This window comes from Anastrepha ludens, chromosome 6, assembly GCF_028408465.1.
Source record: "Anastrepha ludens isolate Willacy chromosome 6, idAnaLude1.1, whole genome shotgun sequence".
NCBI lineage: Eukaryota > Metazoa > Arthropoda > Insecta > Diptera > Tephritidae > Anastrepha > Anastrepha ludens.
In genome coordinates, this window is record NC_071502.1 from 13,505,952 (window position 1) to 13,518,472 (window position 12,521).

Genomic DNA, 12,521 nt, shown 5'->3' on the forward strand with positions numbered 1-12,521 from the left:
GTGTTTGAGTGCACAATGGCCAATTTAGATTTAGAGCAGACAACGCTACTTAGGATGCAGTCAGGTAGTCATGCAAACTAATTTTAGTTTCATTCAGTGCAAATACTTGAAGGTAATAGAGTTATTAGAGGCTTCTATTTACCTCAAAGACATGCCAACACTTCGTCATAAGGAAAATAAATATGCCAAGGAATCATAAAGATAAGATATTTCCGCGCTAATTTTTTGTTTGTTGGGACAGGCTAGCAAGTACAGCACTCAGACACAATTAAGTCCATTGTACTGCACTCAGATTCCCTTTTTAATTTTCTTGAAATCTACTCGACCTCCGAACAAATCTGAGTAGATCTTGTGGTGCCAAGGAGCCAAGATGGTCGCTTCTTAAAACATTCCAAAGACCTCAAGTTGGATTCAAGCGAAGGGCGGGCAGACGCATAGAAAGTGGTCCGCCGTCTCATCCTCCTCTTCACAAGCTGGGCAGAGTACACTGTCTGAGACGCCCACCCTTTCCATGTGCTTTGCCAATAGAAAGTGGCGCGTCATCAGTCCAACGAGCCTTCTACAGTACCCTCTGCTTAGTGACAGGAGGAACTGCGACAGTCAGTCGGACAGGACTGGTAACATCAGTTTAGTCCATCTGCACCCCCTCTCAGCCTGTGGGTTAGAGTAACCCGTCTGCTAACAGTGGCTTTGATGGCTGCAGAAGGAAGTGTCAAATCGGGCTCCGGACCATCAGCGAGTGGCTCCAAAGCCAAGAGTCAAGCCGAATCTTCATCGGAAGAAGAGATCATGATATGTGTTTGGTGGGACTGGGAGGGTATGGTGTACTGGAAAATGCTCAAATAGAACGCCATGGTCAACAAGAAGCTCTACATTGCCCAGCAACACTGAGTGAATGAGGCTATTCGACTGAAAAGACCTGACTGATAAGATCGAACCATACCCCTTCATGGCAACGAGAGGCCCTATGTTGGACAAGTCGTCAAAACTGCACTCCAAGAGCATCGACCGATTTCTTTTCCGCTACTTGTCCAATCACCTGGCTCAGCAATTTCTATGACACCAGACCAGGGGTTTTTGGCGGAAAGGCATCAATAAATTGGTGAGGAGGTGGGAAGAGGTTGTAAACAGCAACGGTGAATATATAATTGATTACCTTATTTATATAATTATTGTTTTTTGTTTAAATAAAAGACTTCGCTTAAAATGCTACGAACTTATTACCCAGCCCTAAAGCTATAAAAAGCTATTATCCTGCAAATTTCGCTTATCCCGAGAACTTCTGCTTGAAAAATACTATTCCAATTCCCCTGGCGAAAAGACTTGGAGCTTTCGAGGTCCTACGAATATACACTGGCGCCATCGCCGCAATTCATCTTGGATTCGACAGCGTAATGTGCCGTTGTACTCGTATTCTCTTCGGCTACTGAATTCAAATCCCATTCCTTTCGCGTGCGGAGCTTTACTTTAACCTCGATTCGAAAGTCTAGGGTAGCGGTAGTAAGATCAGATAAGTTGCCAGTAAGCCTTTGCCTGTCTAAAATAACACTATGACCAAACCTCTTGGCATTCCAAAAACCTCCTTTTTTAAATTAATTTCACAAAGCGCGCCAGTCCTTTCTATCTCGCGCTGATCGGCGCCAATTGGACACACCAAGTGAAGCCAAGTCCTTCTCCACCTGATCTTTCCAACGCAAATGAGGCCTTCCTCTTCCTCTGCTACCATCAGTTGGTACCGCATCGAATACTTTCACAGCCGGAGCGTATCCATTCGGACGACATGACACAGCCAATGAAGCGATACTCGTCAAAGGTTCAAAAATCTTCTTTTTCTTAAACTCTCATGGGACGCCTCATCGGGATATTGTCATCGTCCAAGCTTCTGCGCCATACGTTAGGACGGGCGTGATGAGAGCCATGTAGAGTGTTAGTTTTGTTCGTCCAGAGAGGACTTTACTACTCATTTGCCTACTCAGTCCAAAGTAGCACTTGTTGGCAAGAGAAATTCTACGTTGGATTTCAAGGCTAGCATTATTATCGTTGTTAATGCTGATTTCTAAATAAACGAAGTCTCTTACAACCTCGAAAACATAACTGTCAGCAGTGACGTGGGTGCCGATAGCCGACTGTTTATTTGATGCCAGGAAGTTCTTCGTTTTGTCCTCGTTCACCACCAGACCCATTCGCATAGCTTTTTTGTGCAGTGACTGCTCAACGGACCAGTAGCCCTGAAGTGTGACGAAAATTCACGGAAATCAAATTTTAAAATTGTTGAAATGAATTGCGCTATCGAGAGATGATTAACGATTTTTTATGGCCGGAATTGGATGGTATTGATCCGGTCAACGCTTATTCTCAACAAGACGGCGCTACGTGCCACACAAGCAACGAAACCATTGATCTTTTACGGGAAAAGTTTCCGGACCGTGATATCTCTCGAAGAGGTGATCACAATTGGCCACCGAGATTTCGTGATTTAATACCTTGAGACTTTTTCCTTTGGGGCCACGTGAAAGAGGAGGTCTACGCCAACAGCCCAGGCTCGATTTAAGACCTCAAAGATGGAATACTTGAGGCTTTCGAGGACATGGGGCAGCAACTTTGCAATTCGGTTATGGAAAATTTCAAGAAAGGGATATTGTCCTGGATTATTTTCCACTATTAACGGCATACCTTCCTCTTTATAATGAAATACACATCCGATCATTTATATTAAACAGTAGCATTTTTCTTTGAATATCAAGATAACATACCCTATTTTAGTGAAAGTGTAGATATTATCTCCAGGTATCACATCTCACTGTAGCAGTATTACAGCTTTTGTTATTGTACAAACAAAAACAACAAAAACAAGGAGATCCCCACTTCCGCCCACCCTACCTTCGACCTTAGAGCCATCTGTGCATACATGGATGGACTCACGCTGTCTTACATCGCCCTGTTACCACTCTTCACTTGAGGGTAGGCGGGTCGTGAACGTTGTAATGGCAATTGTAGGCGTGAGTGCGCAGTCCACCAGTCTGGGAAGCTTCGAAATGCCAGTTGCGATCTTACCGTGGCCGTAGCCCATATTTGACCACTTACTTAAGATATTCAACCTTACTGCCGCTCTGCTAGCGATATACACTATAATCAAAGAGTACCGGGAATGTTTAATTTAAACGAACCGCGCACGTGGGAACCGGTCCATATTTTTTTCTTATGTTCGTAAGAATTTCAGACACACATCTGTCACTTTTTGGGGCCATCCTATCATTAGTGTCTGCCTGGCCGGCCGGCAATGTAGGCAAGCAATTCTTGGATTTTGCATGAAGATAACGCGCCATCACACCGAGCCCAAATTGTGCTGGATTATTTGACCAAACACTAAGTAAATACCATCGTGCAAGCCTAATATGGCCCCGTGTGACTTCTTTTTGTTTCCCAAGTTGAAGTTACCACTTCGTGGAAAGAGATTTCAGTCGTTAGAGGAGATCAAAGATAATGCGACAAACGAGCTTAAGGTCATCCCTTCGTCGGCCCACCAGGGCTGCATGGAGGACTGGGTTAAACGTTGGCACAAGTGTGTTGCTTCAGACGGGTCATATTTTGAAGGAGATGAAATAAATGTGGCTGAAATTTAACTCTGTTTTGTTTTATTTAAACATTCCCGGTACTTTCTGATCATAGGGTACATATCTTGCCCTCATATCCACTAGAAGGAAGTTTAATGTCGCATATAAGACTTTCAGTGGTGGGACTGACATTTGTATTGCACTCGCATAATCCATGTCTTTGAGCCTTGTCAACCCTTTTCATGTTAATACCCTTCTCAAGGGCATTCCACTATGCTGCAAGACCGGAGCAGAGATTTGATTTTTGTCTTTCAAATCCCCCTCGTTCCTCCGACAGATCTACGTTACCGGCACGATGCGGATTTACTATATACCCCACCAAGGACTTGTCACTCCAGCAGCACTCCCCGTTCATGTATGTGGGGTTGACAGACGAACGAAGGACTACCAGAAGTGGACATAACTTTTAGATTAAAACATAAACGCATCTCTGCATATTGAACGAACTTGATTGTAATGGGCATCACTGACCGAACGAAAAGGGCTCGGAACTTAAACGTTAGAAAAACGGGTATTCTTTCAAACAGAATTGGATTTTTATTTGAACGGGAAACGAGTCCCACATGTATGGGAAATGTTTTTGCTGCTACAACAACAACAACCATAGCAGAGAATTGACCTAACTACCGCTGCGTAGAGTCAATATATGATTCTGGGTTCCAACCCGCATTTTTTCCGCAATTAGACTTCTACAGAAGTAAAACGCTGTCATTGCTTTGCGTACTCTATCAGTTGCAGATAGTCCCCAATTTGGCTTCCAATTCAGTGCAAGACCTAAGTATTTAGCCCTTTCTGTTATTCTAAGGGGGGTGCTTGTCCTAGAGATAATTTTATGTAGCTTCTGAATCTGTCTGACCGATGTCGACAAAAAAAATTAGCCGCCCCAATGTTTTTTTCCTTGTTCCCTCCTCTCGGGAGCATAGGCCCTCGACAAGACTCTTCCATCGAACACAGTTCGGTGCTGTTGTATTTGCACCGTCCCATGAGATGTCGGCATCTGCTGGTTCGCGCACCATCGACTCTCTCCAAGTGTTTTTTGGTCGACCGCGACCTCTTCTCCCTCGCGGGTTCCAGTCCAGTGCCATTCTCATATTCTGAATATGAGCCAAATTCCACCATAAATAAATTCTTTAAAATATTTCGACTCCAGCACCACCTATAATGAAATATTTTACTACAGATGCCATAGAAAATAGTTGTGAAGGCAAACAAATGCGCTGAATTTCAGTTAAGTTCAGCAAAAGTGTGGAAGTGGTTGAATTTCCTACAGGGCATGTATGCGCATGCATAGATTCATACTCAAAACAATTATTGTACTATTCGTTATTTTCGAATGAGCAGCTGACAAAACAAAACACAAATACAAAAAAAACAAGTTGCACATTTTGAAAGCATACATTGCATACACCCCCCTTGCTTTGAGCAACACAAAAGTTAGTCGATTTGTATGAATTAATTTTTAATTATTATTTAACTTTCTCGTTTTCTTTGTGATTGTTATTATTTTCCTGTTACGAGTATAAAATAATCACTGAAGCGATGAAAAGTAAAATGAAAAAACAAAAACAAAAAAATCGGATTAAAAGCCAAAATGAAAGTTAAACCAGAATATAAGTCATGGCAAAGCAAATTTCATTACAAATAAATCGAAAGTGTAACAAATTTACTTTAATAAAATTAAGCGCATATAAAGGGTGGTTAAATTTCAAGGGCCGATGTTGAATGTGAACCACACCTAAACGTCAAGTTTTTTCTGCATTTCATTTGACATTTTTCAATTTCAGACTAACTCAATTTGAACTATGGAAATACACACAATCGAGCAACGCATTAAAGTTATTCAGGCTTATTATGAAAAAGGGCGTTGAAATCAAAATCAAAATCATCTTCAGTGATGAGGCACATTTTCACCTTAGTGGATTCGTCAATAAGCAGAATTGCCGCATTTGGGTGAATGATAATCCAAGACTGAATCCAAGCCGAAAAACCAATGCACCCACAAAGAGTGACTGTTTGGTGCGGTTTATGGGCCGGCGGCATCATTGGACCGTAGTTTTTGCAAAATGAAGCCGGTCAGGCAGTTACCGTGAATAGTGTTCGCTACCGTGAGATGATTACGAACTTTTTATGGCCCGAATTGGAAGATATGGATGTGGACGATATGTGGTTTCAACAGGACGGTGCCACTTGTCACACAGCTAACGAAACTATGGCTCTTTTGCACGAAAAATTTGATGGCCGAATAATCTCACGTCGCGGCGATGTCAATTGGCCGCCAAGATCATGTGATTTGACACCGTTGGACTTCTTTCTTTGGGATTATTTGAAAGAAAAGGTGTACGTCGATAAGCCAGCAATAATTCAAGAGCTAAAGGATGAGATAATTCAGCACATTAACGACATAGAACCTCAATTATGCCTCAGCGTCATCGAAAATTTGGACCATCGGATGGAGGTGTGCCGCCGAGGCCGCGGCGGCCATTTGGCCGATATTTTGTTGCATGCGTAATTGAGCCATACCAATATTATCATAATAAAGAGAAATGACAATAATTTCCTAAAAAAAAATGTATTTTATTCACAATCAACACCGGCCCTTGCACCTTAACCACTCTTTACATATGTACACATGTAAACAAACACAAACACAGATTTTAATGAATTTCCAACGTTGTCGATCGGCGCCAAACAAAACAGGAAGAGAAGGTGGTAAAATTGCATTTGAAAGTAGGAAATTGCTTTGGCAGCCGGCGAAAAGTTATGAAAACCTAATCGAATTGAAAATCCCTTTGAAACAACAAATCAACAATGAAAAATCAATGCATGCAATAAAATTTTGAAATCATATGAAATCGTATGTGAACAAACGAAATTGTGAAAATAATGGATTTTTGCAAAGGGGTAGAAAGAAAAAGTTTTTTAGCAGCAGCTCAGCTGCTCGCAATCTTAATGTTTTATGGATTTGTTACGCTAGTATTTGTTGTTGTTGCTAGCATATTATTGGCATTATTATTTTTGCAAATGCAATGGCGTACGATTTACGTGATTGCACCGAATCAACACACACATACACACACACGCCCAGAAGCGGGCTATCGACGAAGGACGCAAAACGAATGTATGGACTAGCTGGCCAAAAACGTGAAATGGGAGCAAAGCATTCGAATTTTTTGCTACATTCTCAGTGTTTTATGTATGTACGTGGGGATGTTGATGTAGTTGTTGTTGTTGTTGCCATTATTTTAGTCAATGCGCTGCCTTGTTTTCATTTTGTTTTGTTGCGCCCGTGTGCATTACAACCGGAGATTATCGAGGGCGAGGCAATCGCATGCAACGTCTCAGCTAAGCTGTCGGTCGGCTATCCATTTTGGATATAAATATGTATACGTGTGAGTGTGTGTGTGTATGTGGCTTCCCTGCTCCACTGACGAAAGTTGCATTTTACTTGCTGCATACCACTTACAACAGCGCTGCTTTGTGCCAATGCCAAGAAAATGGCAACATTAAAATTTTAACAACGGAAACGAGCCACGTGAACGTTTGCCAAATGATTTTCAATTTCGTTACAATGTTTGTGTATCAACTGAATTCCCCATACTTGAAAGCCGGTAAAAAAAAAACAAAACTCACTAAAAAACGAAACTGGAACGAAAGTAAGAATAATTTCAGAATCTCAAATCTACTGACAGCCGGCGACGACAGCAGCGAAGGAGTGTGGCAAAGTCGTGAAATAAAATTTGGCTTGAAGATGTGAAGTGCATGATTTTTATGGTAGTACTGATGTATAAAAAATCTAAATATGTTTGTGTGTGTGTGTGCATGTCAATATGCATTTGTATATAAATAAGTAAAATCGCAAATTTGTAAGATTAAGAGCCTTTTTGGGGCGTACGAGGAAGTGGAAGGAAGACTTTCGGAAGTTTAGCTGTAAATGGTCGTGTTTGAGTGCACAATGGCCAATTTAGATTTAGAGCAGACAACGCTACTTAGGATGCAGTCAGGTAGTCATGCAAACTAATTTTAGTTTCATTCAGTGCAAATACTTGAAGGTAATAGAGTTATTAGAGGCTTCTATTTACCTCAAAGACATGCCAACACTTCGTCATAAGGAAAATAAATATGCCAAGGAATCATAAAGATAAGATATTTCCGCGCTAATTTTTTGTTTGTTGGGACAGGCTAGCAAGTACAGCACTCAGACACAATTAAGTCCATTGTACTGCACTCAGATTCCCTTTTTAATTTTCTTGAAATCTACTCGACCTCCGAACAAATCTGAGTAGATCTTGTGGTGCCAAGGAGCCAAGATGGTCGCTTCTTAAAACATTCCAAAGACCTCAAGTTGGATTCAAGCGAAGGGCGGGCAGACGCATAGAAAGTGGTCCGCCGTCTCATCCTCCTCTTCACAAGCTGGGCAGAGTACACTGTCTGAGACGCCCACCCTTTCCATGTGCTTTGCCAATAGAAAGTGGCGCGTCATCAGTCCAACGAGCCTTCTACAGTACCCTCTGCTTAGTGACAGGAGGAACTGCGACAGTCAGTCGGACAGGACTGGTAACATCAGTTTAGTCCATCTGCACCCCCTCTCAGCCTGTGGGTTAGAGTAACCCGTCTGCTAACAGTGGCTTTGATGGCTGCAGAAGGAAGTGTCAAATCGGGCTCCGGACCATCAGCGAGTGGCTCCAAAGCCAAGAGTCAAGCCGAATCTTCATCGGAAGAAGAGATCATGATATGTGTTTGGTGGGACTGGGAGGGTATGGTGTACTGGAAAATGCTCAAATAGAACGCCATGGTCAACAAGAAGCTCTACATTGCCCAGCAACACTGAGTGAATGAGGCTATTCGACTGAAAAGACCTGACTGATAAGATCGAACCATACCCCTTCATGGCAACGAGAGGCCCTATGTTGGACAAGTCGTCAAAACTGCACTCCAAGAGCATCGACCGATTTCTTTTCCGCTACTTGTCCAATCACCTGGCTCAGCAATTTCTATGACACCAGACCAGGGGTTTTTGGCGGAAAGGCATCAATAAATTGGTGAGGAGGTGGGAAGAGGTTGTAAACAGCAACGGTGAATATATAATTGATTACCTTATTTATATAATTATTGTTTTTTGTTTAAATAAAAGACTTCGCTTAAAATGCTACGAACTTATTACCCAGCCCTAAAGCTATAAAAAGCTATTATCCTGCAAATTTCGCTTATCCCGAGAACTTCTGCTTGAAAAATACTATTCCAATTCCCCTGGCGAAAAGACTTGGAGCTTTCGAGGTCCTACGAATATACACTGGCGCCATCGCCGCAATTCATCTTGGATTCGACAGCGTAATGTGCCGTTGTACTCGTATTCTCTTCGGCTACTGAATTCAAATCCCATTCCTTTCGCGTGCGGAGCTTTACTTTAACCTCGATTCGAAAGTCTAGGGTAGCGGTAGTAAGATCAGATAAGTTGCCAGTAAGCCTTTGCCTGTCTAAAATAACACTATGACCAAACCTCTTGGCATTCCAAAAACCTCCTTTTTTAAATTAATTTCACAAAGCGCGCCAGTCCTTTCTATCTCGCGCTGATCGGCGCCAATTGGACACACCAAGTGAAGCCAAGTCCTTCTCCACCTGATCTTTCCAACGCAAATGAGGCCTTCCTCTTCCTCTGCTACCATCAGTTGGTACCGCATCGAATACTTTCACAGCCGGAGCGTATCCATTCGGACGACATGACACAGCCAATGAAGCGATACTCGTCAAAGGTTCAAAAATCTTCTTTTTCTTAAACTCTCATGGGACGCCTCATCGGGATATTGTCATCGTCCAAGCTTCTGCGCCATACGTTAGGACGGGCGTGATGAGAGCCATGTAGAGTGTTAGTTTTGTTCGTCCAGAGAGGACTTTACTACTCATTTGCCTACTCAGTCCAAAGTAGCGCTTGTTGGCAATAGAGATTCTATGTTGGTTCTCAAAGCTAGCATTGTTATCGGTGTTAATGTTGGTTCCTAAATAAACGAAGATTTTTACAACCTCGCTATGTCCCTCAGTCTGTAAGCGGGATTTCAACTCCATTTTTTGATGGCAGTCTAAACTGAGGAATATTGTTTAGTTGCAAACAACATTAATTGCGTTTTACTTGGGTTCACATTTAAGCCACTGGTCGCAGCCCATCTACTTAGCTTCGCCAAAGCTGCTTCTCCATAGTATTTCACTAATATTAGCAGTAAATAAACCTGCTGTTAGAATCACGACGTTATCTGCGTATGCGACTACCTCCACTCTCCCTCTGTTGAATCAGAGTAAAATACTATTTGAAGCTAGGACACATAAAAGTAGAAAGAGGATTCCACCCTACGAAGTAGCTCTGCTTACAAATTGGTTAACCAATGCGTCCTCGTTTGATGCTAGAATAACTCTGTTCTAAAGCATACATCGGATCCAGTTACTCACTCAGTCATTGACCCCGATCAAACGAAACGATTATGGTTTCTACTGATATATTGTTACAGGCCCCTTCTATGCCTAGAAGAGCTGCCATAGTAAATTGTTTCTGATGTAATGACTTCCCAATATGCCCAATTACTTCATAAAGGGCAGTTTCCCTAGGCTTATCTATCCTCTAGGCGTGCTGCGCTTTCGTCAGTAGGTCCCCATTTGCTGAACACCTTATATTATATAACTAAGACTCTTTCTACATAGAGTTTTTAGGAGGAAGAAGGTAAGACTAATCGGTCGAAAATCCTTCACTACTTCTTGTTTCTTCTTACTACGCGCCTTGGGTATGAAGACCACCTTAACGCTGTTCCAGCTCTGTGGAATATAAGTTAAGCGAAGACGTGGTTTAAAGACTCTTAAGAGCCACATTTGCATGTGCGCCAAAAGCTCTGAAAGCATAATTAACAAAATGCCATGTGGACGTGCTGATTTATAAGGCTCAAAGCGGTTAATTGAAACAATTACTTTATCTACTCGTACTATTAAGTCTATTTTATGTTCTGGAGGTTTTTGGACATTCCAAATTCTTAGTATGTCAAGAAAGAGACATTTTACCAACGCTTCTAGTGATTCTGGTGACAGAGCTGGTCCACTCTCCAAATTCGCTTTTACTGGAGGTGGGACGGCAGTGTTCTTTAGACAGTATCTTACTCACCCTAGAGTTTTCTATTGATGTGCAGTCGGATTGTCAGGATTTACCTTTAGCGTTTTGAATTTTCAATTTCTCTGGATTTACAGTTTTATAGTCTATTGAATTTTAGTATGACAAAGTGCAAGTTTTTGAGCTGTACGAGCTTTACGACTACACAGACATAGTGCAGCGAATAAAGATACAACGGCTACGATGGCTGGATTATGTCATCCGAATAGATACAAACGCTCTGGCTCTGACAGTATTCGATGCGGTATCAGCTGGTGGTCGCAGAGGAAGAAGAAGGCCTCCTGTGCGTTGGAAAGATCAGGTGGAGAAGGACTTGGCTTCACTTGGTGTGTCCAACTGGCGCCGATTAGCACGAGAAAGAACGACTGGCGCACATTGCTAAACTCGGCCAAAATCGCGTAAGCGGTTATCGCGCCAATTAAGAAGAAGAAGAAGGTGCAAGTTTCAAGTGACTAAAAAATATCGTTGATTTCTGATCATTTCCTTCATTGAGGTGTACGCTTATTCTTCCACACCAAATAAATGATCGACTTTTTTATATGGAAGAAAACTCGAAACACCGTTTTGAAAAAAATGAATATAAAAACGATTTTTAGAGATATTTCAACAACAGCGCCACCTATCGGAAAATCTTACGATTGTCTTCGAATCGGTGTGAAGAAAAGCTTATTCTGTGAGTTTGAACTGAATGCGCTGGCTACTGTTTCAGTTTATCGGTCACAGACATACGTAGAAAAACAGAAAAATGGAAAAAGTTGTACATTTAAAAATAAAGCGCCGAAAGTTGTCATGGTGAATTCCAGAGACGATGAACGTTTTGGGTGTTTGGCCGAGCTTCTACTCCTATTTGTGGTGTGCGTCTTGATGTTGTTCCACAAATGGAGGGACCTACAGTTTCAAGGTGACTCCGAACGGCAGATATATATATTTTTTATGAGGAGCTTTTTCATGGCAGAAATACAGTCGAAGGTTTGCCATTGCCTGCCGAGGAGCGACCGCTATTACAAAACACTTTTTCTTCGAACCGACGTTCTCTCTCTGAATTCCGAATGGTAGTCACGCACCAACTCATTCGGCCACGGCGGCCGTTTGGTTAGGTTAGATTAAATAGTTGCTCGAAGAGATGGCCCACTTGGAAGAAAAATCAAATTCCATGAAAAAACAGAGAGGAAACAGGGATGGGGTGAGGAGAGGTTGACGACCGAACGATGGCTGAATTACGTTTGCCTTAACCGCTTCTGGTGACTGTTGAAATTCATCAGGTGGCTGATATCTAGCCCAGCCCTATCAGCAAGCATGGCAAAGAAACGGGAGCCAAGATGCTTAAATTGTTTGAAATCGTTAAAAATTGCTACCCAACTTACGAGTTAGTATTCGCAATCTTAAGAGCGCGTACTCTAACTTTCAGCCGCACTGATCGATGCAACCAAGCAGGCTGTACCTATTTTAGCGAACGAGTTCGAGTTCAACCGGTTGAAGTACCTGAAGTATCGCATTCGTGTTAGGTAAGTGGGTGAAATGGTTGAAATGGTTGAACTGCCAGTCTGGCACTCCTCAAGCAGCGCTGAAGCGACGTTTTGATGACTTTATGAGACTTCCAGCGGCCAGATATCCATAGCCAGGGCTGTTGATTATAATGGAGAAAATTGATGGGCTTTAGGTTGCCGCACTGCCCCAGGCTGTCAAAGAAAGGAACACCCAGTGATCTGAATCGTCTAGCTGCCAAAAGCGGACATTTACAGAGAAAGTGCTCAACAGTCTCC